Genomic DNA, 26,385 nt, shown 5'->3' with positions numbered 1-26,385 from the left:
GCCTAGCTTTATCTTCAGCAAGATGACAAGCAGCTATGCTTTTAAATATTTCCCTTACACTTGCCACAAGCTAGCTACATCTTAACTTGCCACTTCCTAAGTTTTCAGCTGAATTTCTGCCTAGTGCATGGAAGAGTTAGGGTCCAATAATGTACTCCAGCTCTGGTTTTCCACCTTCACCTCAGAGCAGAACGTGTGACCCACAGGAGACCTTTCTTGGTGAAGGGAGAGTGCAGACGTTAGGTGAGTAATGAGGACCTAGCCCCTATAAAGTCTTAAGTAAAGCATTAATTTCTAATTTTTTAACAAAACTTATCAGGTGAAATCTATATGCAGATATGACAAAAGACCCACAATGTTGTGCCTATGTCTTTCCAGAGATCCTCATTTTATGCTCATCATTTGAAAGGGGTCAGCAAGGATTGCACAGTGGTAGTAAGATGCTACACAAAACCAAAACCAACCAGAAAACATGCTGTTCCTCTTTAACCCCAGAAAGGGACAGAACCTCACGTGTACTATGCCATTCCTCAGTATGTCGACAGGGCATTGACCGAAGTGATGTGTTACGTGTTAGGAAATCTGGATGAGAAGTAGTTTTACTTTCTTTTGTTAAAGGCGGCTTAGGCATGCACCTCTTTTCCCAGAACCTCGTGCTACGGAAACCCGATGTTGAAAGGCAGGCATGGTCTGGTTTAAACAAATGTACGCCAGAATACCTATGTGTGCAGTCTTGCCTCGTCCAGTTTGTTGGGAGGGTGGGGGGGGTGGGGGGAGAAAAGGGTTGTTTTGCAGTTCATTTTCCTGCTGTAGAAGACTTGGTTTTTCTTTCCCTGAGCCGCATGAGAGAAACGTCCCAGAAAGTCTTGGGTTACCTTTGGAGATCCCTCCACTTTAATTTATATAGTGTCTTTTTTTTGTGAACTGGTGTAAAATGTATATGCCGACGAGCTCATGTATTTTTATGTAAATATTTTTTGTGGTTTCCCCACTGCCCTCCTCTGTAAATATTTATAATTCTCATATTCTTCTCACCTTGTATGATGCAGATGTGGTTTTGTTTCTGTTTTTTATTTGTACTGTAATGCAACAATCCAGACTGAAGTGTCTTGTGGTATTAAACAAAAGCAACAGTCCCACTGAGCTCACACTCAGATGTACAACTTGACAGCATTAATCAAGCCAGGTTAAAAACTATTGCTTTGTGTTTGTGTATTTGTACCTCTGCCTCATTATTATTTTTATACTATATTGTTAATTATTAATAATGGAAAAGCATGAAAAAAAATGAAGAGCCATGCTTTGGAGGGACAGGGCAAGGATCTCTGAAGACAAAGGACAAAGTGATTTGTATTCATTTGCAAAGTCTATCCCAGAAATTGCTCACTGTAGGTCCTGCCACTGCTTATCTGCCCCACTCCACCTGTGGCCATGACTGCTCCTAACAAAAAATAAACCAGCCTGGGCTTTTTTTGTCTCCCTTTCTTCTCACCCTACCTGCCAGAGCAGGCAGAAATAGCTCGGCCCTTGCCCAGCAGGGCTGGTGGAGCTGGCACTGACAGATGGCACTGGCCACGGTAGCCTTCAGAGCCCGCTGGGGGATGCGAGGTGCCACACTAATTTTGTGCACAGTTAATTAGCAGCAAAAGATGATTAGAGGGAGCTATGCTTTTAACATTGAGGGAAGGACTTTTAGGAGTATTTTCAGCCAGTACATGCTATGTAATTTAGAAGTGCTGCAGGCAATAAAACCCAACCTAACCGTCCTCTCCGGGGGCAGCAGGCCGAACCCCCTGCCGCAGGCTGGAGCCGGTGGGACACCATCACCAGGAGCTGCTGTGTGTGCCTGTCCTGGTGCACAGGCAGTGATTTGGGAGCAGCAGGCCCAGAATTGTTCTGTGGGAGCACAGAGGGGTATTACAGCTCCTGTGAGTTGTCTGCTGAGCCCCCTCTCTTAGCCTCATCCACACCTGAAGCCTCGCCTCACAGCCCAGGTTTACACGTAGCGCACTCAGCCCCATCCTTCAGCTGACCACCGGTGTCCTTGCAGGAAAGGTCCCACGGGCAAGCCACCACCTCTGGTTTTTAACATCTGGCCTAGGGAGTCTTGGAAAGGTGGCCACCCAAAGCAGTACCATGCTGTGCTTCAGTGCGAGCCATACCTACACTGCACAGCCGCGCTGAAAGCAGCAGGCATAGAGCTTTTCCTGTGCTAGGCTCCATCAGAGCCACTGCTGCCACATCCAGCCTCAGGGTTACAGAGCCAGGCTGTTTTCACACACCACCATGCAACCGCAGGCTTGATTTCCAGCACCCCCATAGATGCCTGGTGAAGGGCCAGCTGTTGGTTAATGCCCCTAACTCTGATGTTGTCCTTCAGGTCAGCGAAGGCAGAACACAAAACCGGGGGAGCTAGCAAACAAAAACCTCAAGGCTTCCGAAGGCCACTACACAAATTCTCATTTTCAGCTAAGGTGTTTGTGGCAGCACAACAGCTCTGCTGCACGCTATACCGATGATCAAAAAGATCAGGTCGAGCATCAAATCCATGCCAGAAGATCTCAGTTTGGTGAGCAAGGGCACAGCAGGTCTGACCCCAATGCCCCAGAAGCACGGCCTCCCTCCTTGTTTTGGCCTGAAGCGCATGAAAAACAAGGCTGTGCTTGCCCAGCCAACAAGGACATTGCCTGGAGCAATCCTCCCACCAGCACAGCGAGCAAAGTAGTCATGAGCTGGGTGTTTCAGCTCACGTCCAGGGAGGACTCGGTGTGTACAAGCACTGCTAGGAGCATTTCCCAGCTGCACACCCGCCGCCCTCCTGGCACCACCACAAGAACAAAACAAAAGCTGGAGGCTCTCGGCTCTTCAGAGCCGCTCTCGAGCAGCAGCCCCGTGGCTGAGATGCACACGCAGGTGGGGGGGAAGAGGGCACCAGGCTGATTTTCCCCAGGTGCTTCCACCAGGCGGCACTGTGAAACCGCATTTACCGCTAAAAGCCAACTTTTTAGACCGTTTGAAAGGATTGGGTTCCGTTCTAGTAGTTTCTGTCCGGGTCCCCAACTCCTGGTACCTTAGGGCTGGATTTTTTTTGTTTGTTTCCCCACCATAGCTGCTCTGACCGCCCAGCTCCCCAGCACCATGCTCGCTGCAGCCCCAGCGCCCAGCCGGGAGGGCTGAGCTGTTGCTGCTCAAGATCTGTGCTTAGAGCCCGCTTGCCAAGCTGAAAGGCAAACTGCAGACCTAGGCAGTTCACTGCTGCTTTTCAGAGAAGCCATCAGCTGTTCAAGGACTCTGTCCCCAGAGGAACACTGCAGTGCATTTGCTTATCATCAGATGTGCTGGTTAAAAGAGGAATTCAATGCTCGAAGAGACATCCAGAAGCAGCAGCTGAGGCTGGAGAGGCAGGGAAGATGCAGTGCTGCTTAGTTCCTCCCTCATCATCCTCCATCTGGCAAGGATGCCCTGTTACAATTCAGATTATGCACCCAGAAGACCCCCAGCCACAAGCACCAAGTCCAGCAGCTGCCAGAGCAGTGCTCGTACGGCTGCAAGAGGCTCTGCAGCCACATGTGCAGATGGCAGCACGCAGGATGCCACTTGTTGAGCTTCACTTCCCAGCACCAGACTGGGCACAAGCCAGGCCTCAGCCTCTCATCCCACATTAATGAGGGCTGAGCACCTGCTGCAGACAGCATCAATCCACTGGGTCCACACAGAGTGGCAGGAAAACCCCAAAACATGAGCTCAGGAGGCAGGAAGCCTCCAAACAGGGAGGCTGCTCCTGCCCCTCGCCAGCAGGGCTTGATGAGGGAGGGACACACAAGTCCCCCAGGAATAACATTCCTGCTGCAAAAGGCAGGGTTGGTGTGAGAACAGCCTACCACTGCCTCAGGGATGGCAACGCACCCTGTGCAATGCCTGGGTCTCAGCCCAGAGAGGCCAGATCTGAGGGAGCACCCAGCTGTGGGGGCCAACAGCAACAACAAAAGGGATGGGGAAAATGGCACCAACCAAAAGGGATGGGGAAAAGCTGTCCTATGCTGCTCCCATCTGCCTAGGGACAGCAGGAGCACACTCCCTGCCCCGGAGATCTCCAGCCTACCCCTCCACAATCACTCTCCTTTCCCCCCCAAAAATACATTTTAAATATATATATAAATACATACACACACACGTGTATTTGTCCTCTCTGTGCAGTTGGGTGCACACACACAGTGGAACAAAGCCCTCAGGTCAGTGCAGGGACACAGCTGGCACCACAGCTACCTCTTAAAACAAAGTTCTTCAGCCTGCAGCAGGGCTCTCGATCCAAGCTGTGACTTTGGCTTTTGAAGCCTCGCAACCACCCCAAATATTTCAGCTTCCCCTGCTACCCACCAGCCCTGTCTGCCCACCCAGACACAGGTTATACATGTAGCTCCCAGCCCAGCTGCAGCAGGGGACCCCTCAGGCTTTTTGCTCTGCAGATCTCTGGCACAGACACAACACAGCGATGCACCCTGCTGATAGATATCTGCTGTGTGGGCAGCCCCCAGATCCCAACAGCCGGGAGGAACAGGAACCAGAAATGAAACCTGTCCTGGCTTAATGCTGCAGGGCTGGGGTGTCCTGAGGGAGCCTCGTCACAGAGTCCCCACACAAACCTGGGGCGCTGCAAGCTCCAGCACACAGCAGCACTGCAGGGAGGCAGCTTTGGCCTCTCGTCCTTCCCACTCCACCCTCAAACCACCAAGCTCCAGAGCACGAAAGGGTTGTTTGCTGTGTGACCTGCAAACAGCATCCAGTAAGTAGGGAGCAAGCCATCCCGTGGCAAGTAGGGGGAGACTTGCTGCAATGCACAGTTCAGTTAAAATTTACTTAACTCTGTCACAAGCATCTTGACCCTCAAAGACCAGAGTCACTGATCCCTCCTTGTCCCAGGGGATGGAAGCCAGCCCTCGGCCCCCAGGCAGACACCCTTCACTTCAGACATCCCGTCTGCACTTCTTGATCCTAACTGGCAGCCAAGATTTGGCTTCACTTACAGTATCTGCCTTATCACCTGGCTGGAAACCCCTCTCTGCCAGCACAGGCCTCCTCCAGCCTCGTGGCAGAGCTTGTGTCTGATCTGTTCTGTCCTTACATCTCGCTGTGGATTTCCCTCCCTGCTGGCTCAAGGCCTCTGCCAGCAATACAGTGACTGTGACTCCTGGTCTGGGGAGGTTGTTTTGCTACAAAGGGACCAGAGTTCTCCCCAGTCTGTGCCAAGAGATGCCCATCGAGCAGCAGAATCATGCCAGCAGCTCCTGCTTTACCACATAACACCTCAGTGCTTGTCTCAGACACACACGGCCCAGCACCCCAGTTCCCTTTTGCAGGCCGCAGAGCAGAGAGAGGCCACCTGCACTCGGGAAAGAGGGGAGAAGTTCCTGAGTGGTCTCAGCCCTGTGTATGCGATTGCTCTGCTCATAGTGACCCAATATCTTCCCTGTTACACCACCCACTGCCTCCCCAGCACTACAGAGAAAAAAAAAAAAAATCCAGTCTCATTAATGGGGGGCAAAGGGAAGAGAAAGGTGAATCTCCCCAGATGCACAGCATCCCGTTACGGCTTGATAGAATGTAATCACTGAGGCTGCTGCACTTCCGAACAAAGAAAAGTCACCCTTCTATCAAAAAGGTCACCCTAACTATCAAAGGCAACAGGAAAGAACGAGATTCTTGTACAAAAGGGCTGTTAACCCTAGTGGCAATTGTGTATTTAGAAAGATGCAAGGTTTGCAGAAAGTGTGACAGTTTAGAAAGGGAAACAGGTTGCACAGAGGGCAAGGGGAAGGTTTTAAAGCAAAAAGATATTCATTTTTTAAAGATCTAAGGGGCTGGAGAAGCATTTTTGACTCTAGCAAGTGCTGGAACTTTACGCATTATTCAATCTGTTTGAACATTTGAAGACTGGAGACCTGAGAAGCCTCGAAGAGAACAAGTCACCTGGCACATTCCCAGGCGAAGAGAACAAGTCACCTGGCACATTCCCAGGTAGGAAGTATGGGTGAGCTGTGTAATCGGACCAAGGAGACGGCTGCGATGGGTTTCATGGCTTCTATTTACACTCTGCACCTCAGCACCACACAGCAGCCACCTCCCCTCCATTCCCTGGTTACGCAGAAAATCCCAATGAGATCCACTGGGATCTATCCAGGGAGAAACTCTTCCTGACCCACAAGTGTCAAATATATCTAAAAACTAACCAACACACAGAAATTCAGAGGAACTAAGAGCAATAACCAGGGCAATACAACATGTTCACAAAAGGCATGCAAGTAAAAATCAAGTCTCTCCCTCCTCCGAATCAGCACTCACCCTTGTGGGCAGACAATCTCATCAGCAGCAATATTCCAGGAGAACCTCTCTCTGCTGCATTTTGAGTTGTAAATTCAAACACAAGAAGATTTGGAAAAAAAATTTAAAAAAAAAAAAAAAAAAAAAAGGCACCAGACAGGGCCAGGTTCTCAGACAGGCAGGCAGGCAGCCAGCAGAAATGCATCCACAGACCCAGGCTTGCTCCCGAGGATGGGAGGACATCTGCCTTGCCCCTCTCCCTTCTAACACATGCTCACTTTTCACGGGTTTCATTTATTTCATTAAGATCCTTGTGTTTTCTTCAGGCTTCCCTTATTTTCTTTCCTGATTGGGATCTTACCAAGTCACCTCATGTAAAGGATTTTTTCTTTGGTTTGCACCTTTGATTTCTTTCCTCTGAATCCACTTCAACCTCTGCATGCCTTTCTGCCTTCACCTAGCCCTGAAAGGAGGGGAACTGGAGCAGGATCCCTCTTGTCTTCTGCAGGAGATGGGATGCAGGTGAGGGATGGGAATGCCCCCCCACAGGCATGAACGTGGCAGTGTGTCAGGCATCCGCATGTCCCCAGACAGAAAAAGGGGAGGTTTGTTGATAACAGCACATAATGCACACGTGCTGAGGTGTGCAGTCGGGTACAGGAGGTATGTTAACGTGCTACAGAGCAGTCACTGACGTCTGTAATACAGCAAGAGAAAGAAACTGGTCTAAACTTTCTCATATTTCCCCTACACAAAAGACTATTTTGGAAAAGAAAACACCATTCAAGAAGGAGCACTTTTTAAAATGGAAAACTCTTTTTCCTCAATCAGCGACACAACATCAAAGGCAAAACCCAAACCCTTTAACAACCCCCAGACTCCCAGCCTTTCCCTTCAACCTCTGGGACTGGTTTAAGCTGCAGGATGGGCACAGTGGCTGGGATCCCCACTCAGCTCTGAGCTCTGCCACCCACAGGGGAGCCAGGCATCCCCTTTGAGGCTGCCCCCAGCTCCGAGCCAGCTTCCACAAGAACTGGGCATCCCTCAGCCCAGCAATGCACCGAGCAGGCATTTGCTCAGATGGACACCAGACAGGAGATTCAGTCGTCTGCAGAACAGCCAAGTGCTCCCAGTTGCAACCCAATGCTGCAAGAGCCATGCCCTGAGCCCCTGAAGGGCCGTGGCTGGGTGCTTGGTCATCTCAGATCCTTGTCATACAAAAGGTAACTTATTTTCACATCAGGTTTTGAGGCACAGGCACACCACATTCCCAAACAGGAAATGTCCCTTCTTAAGGGCCAAAGGGGTTAGTTATTGCTTGTGAAGCGTATTGATATAAGAGCAATTGTAGCCATACCATCACATAAATAAGGCTTTAAATTCACCAGTCTGTTTTCCAGAGCAGAATTTGAGTAAGTAGTACAGGGGCAGACAGTACACCACAGAAAACAAATTACTGAGCAGGGGCTGAGCAAGTGAGCACCATCCTTCCTGCACACAGGGTGGGAGCTTTGGAGCAGGGTAGCTACAGACCATCATAATGCCTACACGCAAAGGTGCAAATTGAGATTCACCAGAAACCTCTTTTCTGGCAGTTCCTGGCTTTTTAGGACATCATTTTTTAACCTTAGGACTGTGCTTTTTGTGGGTTTTTATTATAGATGCAACCTCTGCTCTCTGCTCCTGCACACACATTAGCATTTTTCCACAGAGCATGGCTCAGCTCCCACCCTCAAATAGAGCAGCCTAAGTGTCCTTGTTCCGGCTTTCTTTCATCTCATCTCCTGCAGGATGAATAATGGAGTAGTGGTAAGGAAGAGAAGGCAGCAGACATGCCTGTTTGGAGCTTCAGACCAGACAGAGGAAAGCTTAAACCCTGAACTGGCCAAATTGGGAGGAAGCTCTGTTGATTTGCATCTGCCACAAAGAACACCACTGGGAAAGAGGCTCGGTCAGAGGCTAATTTAAAGGCATCATGAAAGGGAAGAGAAAAAAAAAAAAAAAAAAAAAAAAAAAAACACAAACAAACAAGGAATTAGGATCCCATTCTGTTTTTTTCCCTACTGATCTTGTGGTTTCCTGGTTGTATCACAGAGACACTCAGATCCAGAGCTCGGGATGAAGGCCTGCCCATTTCACAAAGGGCAGACTCAAGCTGCACACATTTACACACACGGCTGGAGACAGGCAAAGTGCAGGTGAGGTGTTAGTGCCAGGAGAGAGGCAGGGCAGTGCTTTCAGCTCAGCACACACCTCTGGGCGAGCTGGATGGTTGCTTTGCACAGAGCCAAGCACTCAGCCAAGTCTCCGCAGCTGCACCGGCTGCAGCAGCCCCGTGGGATCCCCAGGGCAGGCAGAGCCCTCTGGAGATGATGCTCACTCACCCCTGGGAGCCTCAGGAGCGTATCATGACTGCCCCCATCAGGACGTGCCTTACCACACACTGATTACTTACAAACAGCAAACCATGCTCACAACATTTATCGTTTATAAACAAGGGGATCCAGCACTGCCTCCTACACATCCCACAGGCCTCCTTCTGCCTCCTTATCCTTTTCAGACCACACGCTGATGGGAGCAGCACCACCTTAGGTCTGGTACACAGGAGCAGTCAGGTCCTGTCACCACATCATGCCCACTCTGCCAGAGCCGTGAGCAGGGATCAGAGGACAGTGCCCAGGGTAAGGCAGCCCGAACAGCAGATGTGCCATCACCATCAGGAGCTGAACGCTCCCGATCAGCCTGCTTCCCCTCCTACATCATGTTCAGACTATGGGAGCCACAGAGCTGCATATCATGGTATAGATGTTGGAGGTTTCAGAATAAACTAATTGGCTCCATCAAGGAACGATTTATTGCTCGCCATCTTGAGCTGAATAAACCAATACTCCCCAGTTCCGTTAATGCGTATTAGATTAGCACTCTTGTGCACAACATCTGCTCGATCTGTTCTTGTGGCATACATCATACGACAGCGGGGCACCTCACCTTGCAATTTTTCTTGAGACTGCTCCCTGATTAAGCAGCTCTGCAGCACTACTGAGCCTACACCAAGACAGTGAGCAGCAGGGGATCCTTGGTATCTGCAGCATCCCTTCTTCCCACCCTCACCCTGCTGCTGGCAATGCTTACATTTAGCCTTCCTCCCAAAGCCTACCCTAACTGGGAGTCAGACAAATGTCTGCCAAGGTTAAGCATCAATAACACAATAAGCAGTCTCTTTGAGGGCATACTTCAGTTTGTAATTAACCAGGCCTTCTTGGGAAGCTGGCATCATCCCCACTTCACTGAAGGGAAAAAGAGGGGACCAAGCCTGCTGAACTTGCCAGGGGTCAAATGGCAAGCCAGCCATGACAACAGGACTCCACAAGACGGTGGTGTCTCCATGGATATGCCATGAGTGACTTTATATTCCCGACTTCAAAGTAGTCTCATATTTCATTTTTGCATGCTTATGTGAAACGGTCAAATCCACAGACCCTTCACAAGTTCCTCAGCACTCAGCAAAGCCCGTTTCAGGGGGCTGAACATTAGCTTAGCTCAGGCATCAACAACTAAGGCAGGATCTTCAGCAGCTAATCAGTTTTGAGAAGCTGAGCCTCCAATCGCTACTCAGAAATACAAAGCAGACTTACTTCTTCTTCACTTTAGCAGGCAGAAGAGTAGGACAGAGAGCTGTAATGACCTGTGATGGATGCATGCCCAGCCTTTCTTACTTTGAGGGTCTGCTTTTGTACACTCCTAGGGCATGTGCACTAAAGCATCCTGAACATAGGCTTTGATATTCCACAATTGCATCAGCACTTGAGGAAGAGAAATGTCAAAGTAATTAATTTTGAAGAGGTTCTTTTATTCTCTATCCATTAAAATCCTGTAGAACATTTCCCAACTTAGGCTTTTCTGTAGTAAACTGTCAGTATAAAAGTCTTGTTTTCTTCTAAAGAACAGGGAAAGGGAAAACTGAAAGCAAGAAATCAGAGATATGGGACAGAAGAGCCTCCATCCAAACTGCCAAATTTTCCACTCCAAATTGAAATGTTGCCTTTCTTTGTAGTAGGCAGTCTTGTTTCTTCTGGCATTTTCTATTGGAGTGACAGAAGTTTTATTAAAAAAAAAAAAAAAGAATGAAAAAGCATTGTAAAAACAGCTGCCGAGTTACTTCTGCCAATCCCTTTACCTGCTTGCGCCCCAGTTTTGCCAGCTGTAAGACAGAGATAATGGCACAGACCTGCCAAGCACTTCAAAATGACAAGGACTATGCAGCAGCCTGTTCGCTGTTCAGCAACAGGCTTCACGTGACAGCTGTGAATTGTCTCCTGTGTACACAAAACATTTTCCATTTAAACAATCATTAAGGCTTTTTCTCTGAACCATAATCAACAGATGAGGTAACGCTCTTCCCTTTTGCAAATGAACTTCTGCAAGATGCCTGGAAACCACCTGCCTGCTGCTGTGCATACCTTTCATGTATGGCCTAAAACAAGTAGCAAGAAGTCAAATTACTGAGCACCAAGGCTTGGGTGAGCAAGCAAGCAAGCAAACATCAAACCAGAGTCATTTGTCCCCCCGCCACCACCCAGTCAGCAACCATGCTGGAAAACAGCTCAGGAGTCGAGTCCTGCCTCTCAAGTCTTCTGCTCTACCCTGTAGACCAAGCTATTGATGATTTGCTGGTTCAATTACATTTTCTGCTCTGTTCTTTCAGAGACAAAGTCAGTGGTAAATGTTTTCTGCCAAAGGAAATCCATTATGAGCATTTCCCAGGATACAAGCAGTGCAAACCAGCTCACCGTCCTCATGAAAAGGAACAGGAAAGAGACTGTGCAAGGCAATGGCAGACTCTGCCTTTCTGCAGCCTTTTCACTTTCCTTTGCCTCAGCTGCTCTGGCCACATCTGAGCACTGCTGTAGCTCTTCTTTTTTCTGCTGAGCCTCACTGCCTCGTTGCAAGTTATGAACAGCCTTCCAAAACGGAGTTAGGAAGAAATAAGTGCACTGTGCATTGCACGTGTTATTCCACTACTGAAACTTCAAGGTAAAACTGCATGAAAAGGACACTTTTTCTGAGGCTCCTCTAGCAGCAATAAATCTTCCAGCTGCATAAGATGGGAAAACACAGATTAAACTTGCAATGTATGTCAACAGGAGGGGCATATGCTTGGCCAAATTCAGCTGTCAGTGTATCGCTAGGGCTTGCTGAGAACTGTGTGTTCAATTGCAATGGGAAATCAGCAGGTCAGCTGTAGGAACGTGTGTCCAAAGTCTGCAGACAAAGAACAGTCGAGCTGTGATCACTGCTTTCATTCACCTTTCAATGCATGTGGACACCACCACGAATAACACCACTGTCTCCGTAGCTCAACATGGAGGCTCGTTGCAGAGGGCTGAGAATTGCTGCAGAAGAAGAGCAGCAGAGTCAAGGAAGAAAATAAAGAGGAAAAGGGAGAAAACCAAGCAGAAATAACAGGGCTCATCACAGCAGGCATTTTCCCGCCAAGTGATACAGAAAATAATTTAAATAATAAATGACACAAGCTAAGTGTTTAATTTCTCCCTCCAAGCCCTTCTCTCCCTAGGCTCTCTGCAGGATCATCCTGTTGGACACAATCAATGAGATATCCCTTCACTACCCACTGAGGAAGCCTTCACGTACTTGCTAAACTCATGGGCCAAGAGTGTCTGCAGCTTGACACCAGTTTCCTTGCTCTTCACATCTATTTCTGGCTACTCATAGAGGCAGAGGGAAGTCTAAGACTAAACTGAATGCCAAAAAGAGAAGCCTGAATGATGACAACATGAAAATTATCTGGAGAACTTCTTTTCATCTGAGACAAAGGAAAGAATGCAGAAATAAAATCTTCAGAAGGGATTTGTAATTTCTGGTTGGGATGGTCCTATCAAGCTAAAAAGTTCTTCCTCCCTTGTCACAGAAAACAAGCAGATTCCTTTCCTTCAGCACATTGGGTTATTTCCTCATCACATATACAATCAATAATTAAAATCCCTTCACAGGTGCTAATAGAGAAGAACAATGCTGGCACAATCAGCCCACCGCACGGGTACAAACATCACCAAAACAAGCACCACAAAGAACACAAAATGTGTACAGTGATGAAATGAGCAGCACTAACATCGAAATTCAGAAAAATTTCTTCTTTCTACCAGCTCAAGTTCACAGCAAAGAGCTCCGATAGGAGGTTTTGGGAAAGTGGCATGCTCTATCTCCAATCTGGCCTCATACCTTTCAGAGCTACCCCCAAAAAATACTGTTTAAGCACTGGCCTTGCTGCCTTGCAGCCTTCCCCAGTGTCACCTGCCAGGAAGCCGGTCCATGGCTAAGCCTGTGCTACAGTTTGGCGTTTATTATCAGGCTAGACTAAAAGTTTTCACAACACAAGGGCACATTTACACAGCACCAGTAACAAGGCCCTCTCACAGCTAAGACCCCAAAGAACCATCGTGTGGCAAATTCATAAACCCAAATGTGCACAGAGTGCCTTCTTCGCTCCAAGCTCCATAACTGCCTTTCAGCAGGGAGTTCCACAGACTTCCGGGGGTAAAGAAAACATAAATACAGACATACAAGTATATATTAGTTTGATCATTTTAAAATTAGCTTTTTGTTTTTAAATTTTGTGCCATTCTTGTTTTGTTTTCTACTGCTCTCTCTGGCTCGGGGATGTGGCATTTCCATAATATACTTAGTCCCACTGAAATCGAGATGTTTTCCAGTCTGTGGCCTTTCAGGAGGTGGGAGTCAGAACTAGCTTTCCTACAGCTCAGCTGTGTGCCCTCTGGTCTCTCCTAAGAGAAGAGCAGAGCTGCAGCCAGTCCAAGGAGGAAAGGGCAGGAGCTATGGCATGCACATGCTGCTACACATTCATTATCACAGCTACAAGAGGCTGCCAAGTTGGAGGGATATTTTTAGACTGGAGAAAAAAAAATTGGAACTTATTAGAGACTTATTAATACAAAAGCAACACTAACACTAGCAGTGTTCTCATGTTTTCCCTATACTTACACAAATGAGGTTTATTTCCTTTCCTCCTCCAGCTTTTCTAGACAAGGACATTGGTGCTTATCCAGCCCCTGTGAGGACTTGGCAAAGATACCAGCAAAGGAGAGGACAGTTGAGGGTCACTGCTTGGTCTCAAGGGGATGGAGGGTGTTCTTCAACAGGACTCCTTTTCGTCCTGCCACAGCCACAAGCTTGTCACAAACTGCAAGGTCAGGGAACAAGCCTTGGTGCAAAGGCCGCGTAAATGCCCCACCACCAGCAGTGATGCACGGACAAAGTTTGCATATTCCCTGGAATATCCTGCCCTGGGGATTTATTGGCAAGTGGAGGACCAAGGCAGCTAACCTGAGTAAGATTTGCACAGGGAAACTGGACTAAACCCATGTGTGGGCACTTTCACCCAGAATCAAAAGCAGGCTTCACTGAATTTAGCCTAATTTGGTCATTCACTTCAAAGCTATTTTAAATCTGAAGAAGAGCAGACATGCTACTGGCCAATGTAGTTTAAGGAATCCACTTAAAATTCATGCTGCTGGCTTACTTGGACTAATTTTTATCCAAGTGTCCCCATTTAAAGAAGCTTGAAGGAAAGCTGGAGGAACAGCTCAGCCAGGTGACTTGAAGACAGCCAACACAGACCCAACCTCACCAAGCAGCAGGATCAGGAGAGTGGGGAATGATTTTAGCTCCTCCTGTGATGAATTGTCAATGATCTGCCTCAGTCCTTTGAGGTGAACTGGAGCTATGGCAGAGCCGAGCTGGCAAAAACAATTGCCCTGGATTTGCTACTCCAGGTTAGTGACCAGGCAACACTTGGGATTTCAGCCCAGTTTTCTACAAGAGACATTTTTGGCTGAGCTGTGCAGACAGATTATTTAACAGAAGGACAGGAGAAAATGGGGAGGGAAGGATGGATTTAGCTTCTCCAGAGAAAGCTGCTGACAACGAGCAAAACGGAATACCCTGGAGAGAAAGTGCTTGATGAGAGACTAAGCCATAGGAATTGTGTTATCAGCATCGCAGGAGCAAACCTGGATGGAGTTACGGGCTGACATTTGAAAAATGAAAGAGCTGAACAGACACTGCTGTGCTGGTGAAACGATGAATGGGAGAGCAAAGGGGCACGAGCAGGTAGAAGGGAAGATTTCATGCATGACTGGACAGGCAGCAGCAGCTCGCGGCTGGATACAGATCCCCTCCAGCACTATGACTGATCAGAGGGAACCTCTCAAGCAGAGGGTGTTTTTTGATATGCAAAGCCACCAAACTTTCCCCTCGCATAGGCAAAACATCCATGTTGTTTCACACTGAAGGTTGTTTCACCAGGTCTGTTTTCAGTACCAGGCTATTGCAGCAACAATAGCAAATATTGAACATATTAGGAAGCAATTCATCGAGCTGGAAAGAAACGTTATGGAGAGGATTTTATCAAGATAAGATAAGCAGCGACTTAGCTGCAGAGACAGAAACTGATCCAAATGTATTACTTGTTATGCCCCTCTGAGAAAACTTGTATTTGTCTTGTCACCGAATACAAACACATAAATATCCAAGACAGATGTTGTCCTTTCCTCTAAAAGGCAACACACACCTCCTGGAAAGTAACTCCTTAGAAGCTAACAAGTTTTAAGTTTTGATGTATTCCACTATGCACATGCACTGTTAGGGAAAAAAAAAAAAACAAAACAAAACAAAACAAAAAAAAAAAAAAAAAAAAAAAAAAAACAGAAAGAACAGAGTGGAAAAAAAAGGATACATTTAGTGAGAAAGCCAGATCTAAAAGTTAGTTGGAGGGCATGATTTTGGAGGGCAGAAGCCATGAAGATAATTAGGTTCTGATCAGTTTCGTGAAAATAGCAGCTGGGCATAAGGAAAGAATCCCTAGTAGCATCCTTGTGGCATGATAGGCTTTTACAGGAGGCAAGTTTCATTAGGCTTTGGAGAAAATGCCTTGAAGCAGAAAACCACAAGAAACCAGGCTTCACTGCTCTTCTACTCACAGAACGGCTTGTTTAGAAGTTACTGTCATTCATCATGTACAAATCCTTATTACAGATGCAATTGGTTTATAAACAGTGATTAAGTTTGAAACTACACCACAAACTTACAGTTAATGAACTAGTTCAACTTCTGGACCAATTTAGTTAAATGATCCTCCACCCCAGCCCCTCCCCCCCCCCCCCCAGCATAAGCAAGGCCATGCGTTAAGAACAGCTATTCTATCAAGTACAAGCAGGGAGGAGAAAAAAAAAAAAAAAGTAATGTGCCTATTAGTATCTGAGCTAAGAGAATAATTAGTTTTACCTCTTTCTATTCATAAATGGGTTGGAGCACCTTGCAATTTTCTTTAATTTATTTAGGATGGGAAATCTGCAAAATTATTCCTGCAAATAATTAGTTATTGATGTATAGTACTTAGGGAAAAGCACTCATAAGCAAATCAATCTATTATTCAAGCGACATTTGCTGTTTGGGGATTCGTGTCGCTGGAAACACTTTTTTGGTCTACTACTGACTGAACACAACCGCAGGCTTCTGCAGGGGGGGGAGGTGGCTCAAGGTCCACTTACAGAAGAGTCAAACATTTTTTTCTTCCAATGACTGTTTTTCTCCAGTATAAAAGGTTTTGAACATTTCTTAGCAAAAGAAAATATAGCTATTTTATCAATATTCTAGAAACATTTTCCCAGCACTGAGTTGTCTCTAGCTAATAACAATGGCATGAAGACAGACTTTGAATTCCTCATGAACCCACAGAGTGTGGAGACAGCTTCAGATGCTCACAGCTGGGGGCTGATCTTCAATTTCAGCTCAGTTTCCCACTTCTCATCATGACAGACAAAGCTATGATCACCAAAAACACCCACCCATCACACTTTTGCTACAAAGCCACACAAATCTCATGTAATCATGCAATAACATCTTCCCCCAGCATGAGGGCCTCCCACACTTTGTGTGGGGATTTTTGCCACAAGTGAAACAGGAGGCCAGCCAAGTCTCCCAAAGTCAGTATTTTTCCCATTTTCCAGAGCATTTACTGCCCTCTGATTTTAGTTCAGGTTGTATGTAGCCACTCCCAGCAAAGCAAAGCAGACATTCCCTCTGCAGTAATTAAAAAGGAAGAACTACATAAAATTATCTGTCAAACTTCAGAGGCTACGGTTGGTGTTCAACTGGAGTTTTGCTGAAACAGGCTGCTGGTGCCTGATACTGGAGGGTTTATGGAAAGAAGTGTGTATGGGGAGGAGGCAGACCTGACGGCTGCCTCACTGAGGCTGCTCCACATCTGTGTGCACACATGGAGCAAGCTTGTGCTTGCATGTGCACACTGGCTAAGCACACACCAGTGAAGGGTTGCAAGGAGTAACCAGGGAAACCAACCAGGACTGACAGAGCTGCTGATACTAGAAGTCAGGAAGCATTACGCCCTGCCCTCTGAGACCCTCAGCACCACACTGGCACGGGAGCACACGCAGCCCAACACAAGGCCAGTGGGCAGGTCTCTCCTGACGTTGAAAAAAAAAAAAAAAAAAAAAAAAAAAAGGAAAAATCCCAAGCAGGCTCTTAGCATCCTCCTGTTGCCCTGCAAGCATCCGTGCTGGGCCTGCAGTGGGTAAAAAGGGGGGAAAACTAGAGCTCTGCACCTGCTGCAAGCATTTATTGTTCCGAGGGCTTTTTGCTTGTACAAGGAACAAAACAATTTTGCAGCTTTCTGTGCTTTGCATCAACCATCAGCTGCACAAGGGGTTAACACTGTGCAGCAGTCCCACCCTGATCTGATAAAGGCAAGAAACCCAGGCTGGCAGGGGACAAGCACCTTGCTCTGTGTGACATTTTAACAGCAATGAGCTCTGTGACAAGAGACATGAAAGCCAGACCACAGCCTGCCCCATACTCTCTGTGATAATGGTGTTGCAAAGCTTTCCACACTGCATATGCAATGTAAAAAGCCTCTGGATGTGTGTCCTACAAGCACCAGCAGACAGACCAGTGTGGCCGTGCTGCCAGTCCTTAAGTGAATACTGATTTTAGAGACCACATATTGCTACCTGGTACAGCTTGCTCCTGACTGCCTGGACTCTCATGATTTAAGTGCTACTTGAGCTCCTTCACATCCAATTTCCCTGCTCATCCCCCACCTCTCCTACAGAATTTCTTCAAATTGTATGCAACAAAAACCTCTAGAAGTATTACTTCATCCCCCTGCACTCATGAGAGATGCTAGTGTGAAATGCATTTTGGGGGATTACCAAATCCAAAACCACTAGTGCTTGTTAATGCAAATGCCTTGAACTGTCCTTAAGCCTTCAACTTCCCTCCTTCCCACATCAGCAGTGCCATTCTCAGCATCAAGCAGCTTTGGTGCTTATTCCTTCTAACACTCCATGCAAATCAGTATTATCATGCGATGGTGGGTTCAAAAGGCATCTGCATTTCCTGGGCAAAGGAAGTAAAGTTCTGCCTTTTTTTTTTTTTTTTTTTAAAGGCATGTTGTAAAATATAATAAAAGTGGCTGCTTTTGGAGAGGTAAGAGATACATGTAAATATGGCTTTAAAGGAACATCTTCCTTTGCAAGCCCAGTAGAAAAAGTATTTTCAATGCACAACAGCCATCTCTATTAATCCCATCCTGTATTATTAGTTAACACTATTAGCTTCCATCCTCATTACTATCCAGATTAACACTGTGGGATTTGTTCCTTCAGTTCTGGCCTTGCCTTACAATGCTAACCATAAGGGAATCTGCTTGCCAGTTGGTCACCAGCAGCACTCACACTTGGCTCAGTGTTAGGGCACAACAGCCCCCAGGCTGTGTGTTTGCTAACCAGCAGTCACGGCACAGCTCTGGCCTTTCTTGCATGCCTCTCTCACTACCTGCTGCTTGCCCTTGGCTGAGTCATTAATGCTTTGTGCCTTTGCTTACTATCAGGGTGGATACATCATCACTTACAAGTATGTTCATAGCTAACCCAGCCCCAAAAGGCTCTTATCTATGCTGGATGTTTTACGAGTATGTAGAAAAGCCTTTCTCTAAGCATACAGGCTTTGAGATAGATAGCATGACACTGAAATTTGTATTGCACAAGTCCCAATTGCATTTCACAAATAATTTATTCTTGCATTAGGATGAGCACAGAAACGGAACTTCAGAAAACTGGAAATATAGAACTAGTGTATTAAAAGGAACTTCCACATAAAATGAACTTCCACATAATTAGTAACATTTATGTAAAGGCACCTTACAAAATGAAGTACTACTAGTTCCATTATACAGGTGGGGAAACTGGGACACAGATGTTCCCAAGGCCACGAAAAGGCTGGTAGCACAGGGAAATACTACTACTCAGGGCTCAAGATTCCCCAGGCAATGCCCTAACCTGTGAGCTACATCTGATCTTACCAGAATAATGCTTTATTCCAGTATCAATTGATGGGGAGGAAAGGAAAGGGGAGGAAAGGAAAGGGGAGAAACTATTGTCTACAGAGGATTATAAATTACTCAGTAATTCTCATTATAGGTGTAAGAAAAGTCCAGTAACTTTTAAAAGTCATGATGACCTTAAGCACCCATGACAGCTACCTGTTAGAAGCTCTTGTGCTGAGCAAGATGTCACTGTCTGTCACCAGCACCCAACAGAGCACGTCAGAAAACTAAATGTACGGATCCAGAGGTCCCTACATGGTCACTCCATGACTAGCACAGCCTTTAACAGTGTTTTTACTTCCCATAGCAAAAGAATGACATCAAGAGATCAGGTTTGAAACATACATAAAAAACTTTTTTGGGAAAAAAAATATGTATGCAAAGCAATGCTTTGCCACAAAGTCACAGAAAAAACTAAAGGAGTAAGGAACATCTCAGACTAAGCTAAGTAGCATCCCAGATGCTATTTAGTGAGGTGACACTTTATAATCTTTAATACATTTCTAAAACAAGCCCTGCTGAAGTCCCTGCTAAATTAAATGGGCTCACTGTGCAATAAAGTAGATAGCTGGAACTGCTACAAAATTACACTGCTTCTCTGCCCCAGATAAGCTTGTCACCAGCGAATTCTTCCACCCCCACCCCCCCCTTTTTTTTCATATTAATGCCCTCCATCATAATAAGGATTCCTACCCACTGCCAAAACTCAATTTACACTATTTACTTTAATGACCTCATTTGTCATCTTAGCATGTGTGTCTACCTCTGGGACTGCAGCCCCGCCAGTCTGCCAGAAGGTCTCATTTACAGTTTGCTCTTTCATTATTATTTTTAAAGATTAAATTGCTTCCATTTCAAGTCAAACAGTCTGGGAACTCCCACAGCCCAGAGGATACCACGACACATTCATACATTTGATCAAAATATGTTTTAGGGTTACGTGCATCTTAATCTCAACTGACGCTCCCCTTCCACACTGCCCCACAGTATCATCCATCTGTTACCATCACCTTTAACTTTATTATTCCTTTTAATCTATGCAAAAGATGCACACTGGCTATGACATTTGAATACTGACATAACATTTCAAGTTGTGAGAAGAATTTTCTATTTTCCTATTTTGGGGGGCAAGGTGGGTGACAGAGAAGGGTGCGATAACTTCTTTTTCCAGTGCATCCATTCGTCTGTTTTAAACCACAGCTTAACAGCTTAGCTGGACTACTCCAGAGCGGTGTATTCCTCCCTATTAAATTATATTTCTCTCTTACGGTGCATCTCCAATCCTGACATGCTCAGTAAAATTCAATGTTAATCAAGTCATTTAAATAGGTTAGGGGAAAAGATAATATTTCATGTTTCATTATACTGCATGTTTTGTGGAAACAGCATTACACAACTGCTAGAAATACAGCTAGAGGAAGTCCCCTAAAATGCAGCACCGAAACCAAAGCAACACAACAATCTGCCATTCAGAGCAAGGAGGGAGGGACTGGATATTTGAGAAATTCCTTGTGTCTGTCTGTGGGGTCTGAACAAACCATTCCCGAGCTTGTTTGCAACACCTTTAAAAGGAGAAATTAAAAGCCATTTTCTTGCTTGTGAGCAACCGCTCTGTCCATTTGCCTCCTTCTGTCTCTGCATCCAATTGACCGACTGGGACAAAACATGTTTTACCAACGCAGCCCCTGCAATCTGGAGTGGCCACTCCTCTCTGTTTCCAGTAACATTTTTAGGCAGAATGGGCATTTCCTAGACACCAATTGCAAATCCCGGAATAAAGCTCAACCAGAACAAACAGATTAATTGCTAGGAAAACTGGGGCTAGAAAGGTGCCTAATTTAGAACCACAACATAATCAGTTCCTTCAATATTTAGGATTTTTTTTTTCTTAAGACTAACAGAAACCTCTCTTTAGAAAAAAAAAAAAAAAAAATCAGCCATCAAACTTCCCTAAAAACAAAGCTTAAGAGCTCTAAGTTCTTTCAGAGCACTTCTCATTTCTTCAGCTCAGGCAACTATATGATTACTTCTTTCTTGTTTTCCTACCACTGCAAACATTTATCTAGAGTCCCATTAAACATTACAGCAAAAACCTTTACATCTCCCATTAGTGATTTCCAATATGCTGATATGTTTCTTCAGAAGCTTTCCCAGTGAATAATTGGTCCCAGACTAATAGTACTTGTTATTTATACACAGAGGTGTCCTGGCTTCAAATGTCTTCTAAACAGGCTTCAGCAGGAGTTTAAGTAATATCACCTTCTTCACATGTATTTGTGTCCAACATAAATGTGGGTATTTTCTACAGAAAAACTGGTTTCAGAGATCTCATCAATACTTATAAAATACAGTTAAAATAAAATTCTTCAATTGCTTCCAGATCCTATATGATGGTAACCTGGCAATAAAACAAATTTACAGGCTATGTATGCCATATAAAAGCATATTTATCTTACTTACAGTCAGATGATCAAGTTTCTGGTATGTCAGGAGAAGATGGAAGATACTGCAATACAGTCTTCCCCAGATTCCCTCAAGTCTTGCTCTGGATCATCACATATAGACAAGAGCAGCAATTCTGAGGAAAAAACAAATAAGAATTGACAACATTCAACCAACAAAGGCAATGCTAGTGTAGTCTAAGACCATTTGCTAACACAGAAGCAATACAGCATCAAAGTTCTTAGGAACATCAGGTAGTGCCAAAAAGATGCAAACACTTTAGAGGCTATGCAGTAAAACTTCAAACAACAGCTTTTGGGCTGAAGGTTATTTTTCTCCCTTTACTTTTCTTTGTACCCGTTATTTTATCTGTGTAGGATTTGTGTTATAAGCATGCTCTGCTGCAGCACAGAATGGCTGATGCCTGTGCAGCTGACTCAAACCTGAGACTGAAGAGAACTATTTTCTATTTCTGTGGTAGCTGCTTCCCAAAGAAACATAGGGGGAATTTTAATAAAAATGGTAAGCTGGAAAACCTACAGAATTTGCATGTGAAGCAGAAAAAGATTTTACAAGAAGGGAAACTGAGGCACAGACTAGTGAAATCATTCCAGTACAGCTCTTAAAAAGAGAGCTTGAGGGCTTGAAAAAAAAAAAAAAAAAACAAAAAAAAACAAAAAAAAAAAACACAAAACTGCAGTTTACAAGGAAAACCCATCTCATGAAACTTGAATCTTCCTATGATCTAAAAATTACAGATGAAAAATTTGTCTAAGCAGGTATATTTCTGTAAAGAGCGTCACGTTTAACAAGCCAGACTTTTCTGGTGCACTCCGTCAAAAGAGTTTCCCAATCCATTTAACAAGGGGTAAAGGCTCTTTCTGACAGGCATGAAACTCTCATGCTTGGCATATTCTGACACCTACTCCAACTGTATAGAGGAATATTTGTAGTCACAGCAGGTAAACGAGCTGTGGACAGGGAACGCAACTAATTTAATAGCATGAATTATTTACACATACATTCAAGAAAGCCATCTTGCTACACAGCAGTCCCAGCAGCAGGGATTATTAATTTATAACTCAACTACAGCTACATTAAACAGAACGAGGCTTCCATAAAACCTTAACTGTGGTGATGCACAGAAAATATTGCCTAACTCACCCAAAAAGTACAACAGGGTTCCCTAACAAAGCCTTGACCATCAGCCAGAGATCGATCATGGCTGTTGGGCACTGAAGCAATGTCCACTGGCTTCTGATCTGCACCCAGACACGCCAGCTTGTCTGCCGTGCCCATACAAAGCAGTGCATCCTGAAGTAGGATTTGTCTTTAAGCTTTCATTAGCTTCCAAAATAGCATCAGTTTCTTCCCCTTCAGAACAGCAGTGTGAGCACACCCGTCTCCATCAGAACAAAATCCTTGAGAAGACACCAGAGCATCCCCATGTCTGCGGTCTCCTGGCTGGGCCCCTCAGCATAGATCTGTCCAGACAAAGGCAAAGAGATGCACCAAAGGGAAGGCAGGAGAAGCACTGGGGGTGGGCCCAGGAATAATGAGACCTGATGGGAACCTGCAGAATGTGTAGAGGGAAGGAGAAAATGTGAAATAACTGAGCAAAGAGTCAAGGAGAAGGAAATGGGAGCATGGAGTATGCTCCCCACAGAGACAGTCAGACTAGGGTGAAGGTAGGCAGGACAAGCAAAGGAAACTGGAAGAGAGACATATCCATCTCCCTCTGGAAAGGGAAATATAAGTTTAGAGGTAGAAACTTGGACAGCAATGAGAAAATTGAAAACTAAAAATAGGTAAGGAGCCAGAGGCAAGGCAGAGGCAGGACTGAGCATAGGACAAGAGGAGCTCAGTGCCTCACAGCACCACCCAGCAGCTCAGCCTTGTAAAATCATGTATTTACACAGCAGAAACCCACATCATGTTGAGCAATCCCAAGACATGGGTTTAGAGACCCTGTTGCTTGGTCTAGCTCCTGGCCAAACACTTTGTATTCTTAGATCCTGCTGGTACCATCTGGAAAGAAATAGAAGCCGCTGCTCTGTGCAGGCGTTCTTCCAGCATGCTATTTGTCCTGATAAACATGCTAATGGCTGGACTGCCTGCATCTTCACATGGCTTATTCACCCAATAGATGGCTGATGCAGCAAATTAATCTTCATACAGTAGTAACTCAGTTCCTATTAATGACTAGGAACCCTTCATAATGCGCTGTGATCAACCTGAAATAATTTCATAAAATCAAACCTCACGGCAGAGCTGACTCCACTATTAACTCCTTGCTAAAGATCAAGGGACTGAAAAGGGCAGGTTAGATTGCCTGTTCTTGGTGATTTTGAGCGTTGCTGTTTTCAGAAGAGGTGGTTGGTGCTTCCTGAACACACAGGAAGGACCACACGCTGGGGACAGAAGAAAAGGCACTTATCCCACTGAATCGTAAAAAGAAAGCATATATCAACCCAGTAAAGCGGCTCTTCCTCTTTCTGGCACAGATATATTTATGACATTCTCAAGAAGTGGGTGTTTGACCTACTTAGAAATCACTTTGTGATACTGTGTAAGTGACCAGCCAGGGGCAGAGCATGGGTCAATCCTCCTAAATCCTGAGCTCCCCTTACAGCTAAGCTGAAGAAGCATCCGACTACGGCAGCACCTACGAGCCCCCCAGGCCCTTTGGCTGGAACAAAGGTGAGTGGGCAACCTCTTCATTCCCTGCTCTCCTCTAGGCCATCATGAACTGTGTGTTACTAATGTGAGGTTACTAACCAGGAGCATTCAGCATCACTGTTGTGCTGATGTCTGAAACTATCATTAGACCCCTGCTGAGGCTGCAATGAAAGGGGTACCTGTGGACCAGGACAGTCAGGTGACAATCAGAGCCTTAATTAAAAAAAAAAAAAAAAAAAAAAAAAAAAAGAACAACCCTACCTACTAACTACAAATACTGGAAAAGCAGAAAGGTTAATTATCTCAGCGGGATGGAAATTGTCCTGTGTCAGGGATTTCAGCAGCATGAAAGAGAGCTTCATACTGAATTTGAGAAGAAAAAGATGAGTGCTTCTGAGCATCTAGAGAAGGACAATGGGACAGATGGACACAGGAAATATACTGCAGAGACAGGGCCTGTGAAAGGTACAGACAGGGACTGTGAAAGGTACAGTCCTGGTCAGGAGTTGAGGAGGAGGTCAGTGAGGTTATTATTAGAGTGGGCACAGGATGCAGAGCAGGGATATTACACTATAAGTTTCCATACAGAATTGTTTTGAGATCTTACATTAAGACCATTAAACTATTTTTCTGCTCTGTGCTTCAGTTTCGCCATCTTTACAAAAGGGGAGAGTGACATCAGCCACGTGAAATATTTTGAAACACAGAACCATACGATGTGCTACACTTGATGTGGGTTGTGGGACTGCTGCGTGCTGTGGCCGAGGCACGCTTTGAAGAACGTACAGCCTACCAAAGGAGAGGCAGGAGTGAAAGGGGCTTTGGGGCAAGCAAGTCGGTACTGTTAGCAAGAGCCAGGCATGTGGAGCAGCATAATGTCCAGACTCCCATGCACTACCTCTGTTAGTGTAAAGAACTGGTACCACTTGGCAAAGCAGCTACATGTATTAGCAGAGATGCAGTGTGTGTTTGATCACTGGCTGATGCTAATGCAAACATCAATCGCCCAAACAACAGGTAGCACAACTAGATTCTAAAACACAGCAAGCGATTTTAAGCAACCACAACAGGTTTGTGACCTGATGGTTACCTGTCCCACAGAAGAGGGCATGGAAAAATCCTGCCCCGAGAAGGGCACCATCGCTCAGTACACTGAGGACCAAATAACCATGCCTCAAAGGCTTGAGACATCGGGAAAAAGCTGTCTTCCTGCACAACACTACAAGGGCAACAAGCAATTTATGTCTGGTTTTCCTTACCTCCCTTCTCCTCCATGACTGTTGCTCTTTTCCTTGAGGAAGCAAGGCAGAAGGCACTGAACACACTTCATGAGTGCACAGAAAGCTCAAAGCAGCAAACTGAGCAGCAGAGAGGTCAAGGAGCAGGAGCATACCATGTGCAATTGCACATTTCACTGCCACAGAGCTCCAGCAAAACTAAAGCTACTTTTTTTTTAATTTTTTTCTCCCTGAGCAAAACCAAATCCCACCCATATTGTTCATCACAGGAAAAGAAAAGGAAAAAAAAAAAAAAAAGAGAGAGAGAGAGAGAGAAAGAAAATAAACAAAATAACAACAAACCCTACACCTTCCTCTCCAAACCCTACTCCCTCAGCAGCAATCAGCAACTTAATAGAGTCCCCCTGAGTGCTTGGGAGGGGTAACAAGGTCTGCCTGTCAGCAAAGCCCCATTGCTCCTTCTTGCCTCTTCCTGGTCAGTCTGTGTTGCTGGGGAGTTACAGCTGAAATCCACGAAAAATAATTAATTGGTTTTGTTTTTTTTTTTTTTTTTTTTTTTTTTTTTGAGGAGCTATTAAAACACCAGTCTAATTCCTGGTGCCTCAAAGTAAGCAAGCTTTAATGTATTCTCCTATTTTTTCCCTTTTGCAGGATGCCAGGGGAGGAAACAAATGTTTCACTTTTGAGTCCTTGTTCAAAAACATAATGAAAACTTGGAAATTATTTTTTCATGAAAATGTCCACTTAGGAAAAAAGCAATTCCCTTCTCTTTCCTGAAGAAATAATTTCATTACAAAAAAATAAAAAAGCAAAAATGGTGCATTCTAGCGAGAAGATAGTCTCTTCTAAAATTTTGAGTAACAATCCCAGGCACAGAAATGTAATTTCTTTGTTATTCTCACCAGTGCCGTGCTTGCAACAGGCAAGATTCTCAATGGTACTTTCAAGTTACCAGTAGTACATTTGTTAAGAAAAAAAAAAAAAAAAAAAGCCTGGCATATAATCTGTATTTCCAATTTACAGTCGGACTTTCAAGATTTAGTCCAGCTCAAAACTCCGCTGCACCTTTCTGCCTTATTTAGCAAAGGATGCTGAACTGTGATCCTGCCTCTCGTGATTCCAGCAGAACTATGCCACAAGGAATTTGGCTTGGGGACTTTATTTAGCATCTTTGCTATTTTTATGGGAGCTGTGCAGAAGGCAGCCACTATCTGGGAAAGTTTCTTGTCTAGACAGATGCTAAGGGAAGGTAAGCAACCCATTTAC

General features: G+C 45.3%; 1 long non-coding RNA gene across 1 annotated transcript; it reads right to left on the bottom strand.

Annotated features, from left to right (window-relative positions):
- Window positions 1-10,494: 10,494 nt before the first annotated feature.
- On the bottom strand, window positions 10,495-25,489 carry LOC311422692. Its single transcript, XR_014685486.1, has 3 exons — window positions 25,141-25,489; window positions 21,221-21,338; window positions 10,495-11,711 (listed from the first exon to the last, which is right to left on the bottom strand). It is a non-coding gene; the product is annotated as an uncharacterized lncRNA (long non-coding RNA).
- Window positions 25,490-26,385: the final 896 nt, after the last annotated feature.

This window comes from Aythya ferina (genome assembly GCF_964211825.1).
Source record: "Aythya ferina genome assembly, chromosome: 22".
Taxonomy (NCBI): domain Eukaryota; kingdom Metazoa; phylum Chordata; class Aves; order Anseriformes; family Anatidae; genus Aythya; species Aythya ferina.
The sequence above is the reverse complement of the archived record's forward strand: the minus strand, read 5'-3'. Positions and strand labels throughout refer to the sequence as shown.